The sequence below is a fragment of the Paramormyrops kingsleyae genome, unplaced genomic scaffold (genome assembly GCF_048594095.1).
Source record: "Paramormyrops kingsleyae isolate MSU_618 unplaced genomic scaffold, PKINGS_0.4 ups193, whole genome shotgun sequence".
NCBI classification, from domain to species: Eukaryota; Metazoa; Chordata; class Actinopteri; order Osteoglossiformes; family Mormyridae; genus Paramormyrops; species Paramormyrops kingsleyae.
Genome location: NW_027326131.1, coordinates 1 through 4,546, shown reverse-complemented (window position 1 = coordinate 4,546; position 4,546 = coordinate 1).

Below are 4,546 nucleotides of genomic sequence, written 5' to 3'. Positions count from 1 at the left end.
TTCAAAGTTTTTATTGTCATGTACAGACTACAATGCAATTCTTACTTGAATGCCTTCTTCACAGACTGGACGATTAACCAAATAAAGCAGCGCAACATTACAGTAACTAACAATAAATAAACCACTAACTTATGTCTACTATTAGAGCATTTATGTAATTTATTTAAACTTTATTTTACCAGGTAAATTAACTGAAAACTAGTTCTCACTGCTTTACGTGATATTCGGAAGAAATAGCAGATTACGCATCAGAACTGCCTGGGATACAAACGTCATTCGTGTAACTAAACTCTTCAGCCAGTAAGGGCAAAGGTGTGTCGTCACGGAGGCGGTTCCAGTTTGTGCAGCCGGGTGAGAGGTCGCAATGCATCTAACCGTAATGCATTGCGTCAGGATCAGAATGTGTTGCTTTAAGCCAGTGCTGTAAGCAAGTCCAACGCACCCAATGACCTGACCGGGGAAACAAACTGAAACGCTGGACTTAATACAGAGGACTAATGACAACCAGAAACAGCTGATCACATGGGGATCCCACACGAGGTTAACGAGGGGGCATGGCACACGGAAGGAGCGGACGATCGGGGTAGGACAGGGGTAATGCTGGGATAAGATCTTTATCGTTTTGGAAGCCATTAAGAAAAAAATGCTCTTCTTGTTTTATCCTGTTCATTTTGTGTTTAAATGCTAAAAAAAAAACATATTTAGGTGTAATTTTGGGGGGCCGGGAACCAATTAATTGGTTTTCCATTATTTCTTATGGGGAAAAATTCGATCAGAACTCGAACTTTTTAGGATTCGATCCGGAGTCAGGAACGGATTAAGTTCGAGAACCAAGGTACCACTGTACTTTTTAAATATTGGCATTTGAGGTGTTCAGACATTAAGTATCATGTTTTAAAATTATTCAGACAAGTACATACAATATTTCTAATAATTATTATTAACTGGCATTTCATTACATCACATTTTGACAAGTACAAACAATATTCTTATTAACTATTAAGTGACATTCCACATTCAGACATGTACTATTTAGGACTCCACTATAGATATCAGACATATGCTCTTATTCTTCTTCAACCTATTGACATTTCATTTTTAAGGTATTCAGCTAGATCATTCTTTCGGAGAAAAATGCTTCATTGGTCAATTTTTGAGTGGTACCAACTAGAGGTCGACCGATATATCGGCCGGCCGATATATCGGGCCGATATTTAGCATTTTTTTATGTATCGGCATCGGCCGATATCCGAGTGCACTACGCCGATTTTCAGACAGGCACGTCTGCGGGCAGCCCAGTGTAATTGTTGCTGTGGAACACGTGACCCATGCTGCCTTGTGCAGGACCACAGCCAGAAGTTTTGGAAGAGTCCTGGGATAAAACGGTAATTTTCAATTATGATAAATGATATATATGGACATATACAAGAGGACATGGGGAGATCTTTGTTTGCGGATGATGGGGCACTCTGGAAAAGAGGAAGAAATGTGGAGTATATAGTTAAGAAACTGCAAGAAGGTATCCAGCAGTTTGAGAGGTGGGGAATAAAATGGAGTTTTAAATTCTCTGTTGAAAAATCTAAAGTAATGTTATTTACTAGGAAGAAAGTTAATGAGGGGATTAATTTAAAATTATATGGAAGTACTTTGGAGAAAGTTACTACATTTTGCTTTCTGGGTTTACATTTTGATCCATGGTTGACCTGGGGAGAACATATAAGGAAGGTGGAGAGTAAGTGCAAAAAAGTAATAAATACAATGAGGTGTTTAACAGGACGAGAATGGGGTGCAGACTAGAGGTCGACCGATGTATCGGTTTTGCCGATTAATCGGCACCGATAGTTGATTCCCGGAACTATCGGTTATCGGCAAAAATCCACGGCGATAGTTTTTCCGGGTTGCGTCAGAGCTGAAGCGGCTGAGAACGGTCCGTTGTCCTTATACAGTGCAAGAGCCAACATATATATCTATGGCAAGAGCCACCTCTATAGGCGAAAATCGCTGTAAAGCACATGCTTTTGTTTTGACACGTGATACTGTTAGTTGCAAGGAGAGCGCAAGCTGCCTGGAGAGAGCGCGGTGCACGGACAACGCTGACACTTCAAATGCACGTTTAAAACATAGACAGCGAAAAGGTATGTATACAGTACACTACAGTACATGTTTTCATCTCAATATAAAGTAATTCATTTGTTGATTAGATTCTGCATTGGAGAAAGAACAGCAGTATGTTTGTCGACAAGGCTGAGAGGACGCTAACATTAGCAGTAGGCTACATCAAGCGGTTAAAATAATGTGGCAAAAATACACGCAAGTCTGACCCAAATGTTTAATGTCATGATTTCAGTTCTTTTTATCTTCAGGCACAGGGTGCGATTTGCCGGGGGGATGGGGGGATCCGACTGGAGCGCTTTGAAACAGTGAATCTTTTTGCGACGCAGTATTTTACTGATTCGGAGTTTCAAAAAGCTCTGTTGATACTTTGCTCACCTTCTCTATATAATATATTTGTTATTTGAAATGAAATCATTACTATTATAGGCCTAACTTACGATGTTTTTATTAAATTTGTTATCACGTACTGTAATACAGCTCCCTTCGTATTAAAACTATTTCATGATGTGACACTCATTATCTGGTTCTTGCCTAAAAAGACGGGTACCGGTATATAATGAGCGTTGTTAACAGATTACACAAACAGTTTGGTCAACCTCTGTCTATGGAGAGAGAAAAAAGTTTTCAAAATAGAAGCAAATATAGTGGGAGACTACACATATAATATACATTTATATAATTAATATTATATATAATTATAATATTATATAATTATTATTATAATTCATTTTGTATGTAACTTTTTTTTTCTTTATTTGGAGTGTTACTTTTTGTTTCAGTTTGAAAGCATGTCTTTAATTTACCTCAATATTTATTAATATATTCATATTTATTTCATATAGCACATTTTCATGATTCAGTACTGTTTTTTTGTTTGGTTTTTGTAATAAAGTTTAGTACTATTTTACATGTAGTGTTGTGTTTTAATTTAGTTTTTTTTTTTTTAATCCAGTATCCATTTTAAAAACTATCGGTTAATTAATCGGTTATCGGCAAGTACGGACCAACCTAACTATCGGTATCGGTAAAATTCAATATCGGTCGACCTCTAGTGCAGACTATCAATCACTGAAATATATATATGTAAGTTTAATAAGATCAAGAATAGACTATGGGAGTGTGGTGTACAGATCAGCAGCCAAATCTGTACTTACGAGGCTTGATAAAATACAGGCTAGAGCTTTAAGGTTATGCTTAGGTGCAGTAAAAATGTCTCCAGTATGTGCGCGGGTATGTGGAAGCGGGAGAACTGCCTTTGCACATTCGACGTAAGCAACTGCTTGTAAATTATTGGGTTAATTTGAAGGGACATAGAGACAGTCACCCCACTAAGAGAGTGTTACGAACCTGTTGGGAAAAGGAAAGGGTACAAAAGAATAGTTTTGGGTGGGTAGGAGATGAGGCAGCTAGAGATTTGGGGGTGAGAGAAACAGAGTTCTGTCCTACTGTGATGTGGCCTGACTGTCCAGTGTGGAAAATAGAAACCATGGAAGTTGATTTTCAATTGCGGCAAGTCAAATCAATAAGTAATAATATAGACCTACAGTAGTAGATGAATTTTATAGATATGTGGAACACAAGTATGGAGACCATATTCAGATTTACACAGATGGATCGAAAGATCCTGAATCTGGAAGGACTGGATCTGCATTTGTTATAGGTCACCATGGGAAGTGAAGAAAGCAAACGAACATCGAATGAACTGAGTGTGTATACAGTCGAACTATATGTCATCATGATATACATAAGGATTTAGGAGGGCACAGCCACTTTGGCCTTGGCTATTCATATTTTTTCTAGGGCACAAGGCCATTAAGCCTGGGCACAAGGCCAAAATCTGGAGTAAATTAGCTAGTGTGCAGTGGTATTGTTTTTTGTGAAGTCATTGACAAATTAAAAATTTTAATTTGAAAAAATGTTTTTTTCATTTATTTAAATTTCATAGGACACCTCGGGCCTTGTGGAGGAATTTTATTTCCATAAAGGATGCATTTTTTTATTTTCAAAAAAGCAGAAACTTTCCAAAAAGGCATTGGGCCAATACTGAGTCACTAATTACCAATTACTGTAATTACCAAGTTTAGACAACCTACGCAATACGACCTTCGATTTGAGACAGAATATATATATATATATTTATATATATATATATATACACTCACCTAAAGGATTATTAGGAACACCATACTAATACGGTGTTTGACCCCCTTTCGCCTTCAGAACTGCCTTAATTCTACGTGGCATTGATTCAACAAGGTGCTGAAAGCATTCTTTAGAAATGTTGGCCCATATTGATAGGATAGCATCTTGCAGTTGATGGAGATTTGTGGGATGCATATCCAGGGCACGAAGCTCCCGTTCCACCACATCCCAAAGATGCTCTATTGGGTTGAGATCTGGTGACTGTGGGGGCCATTGTAGTACAGTGAAC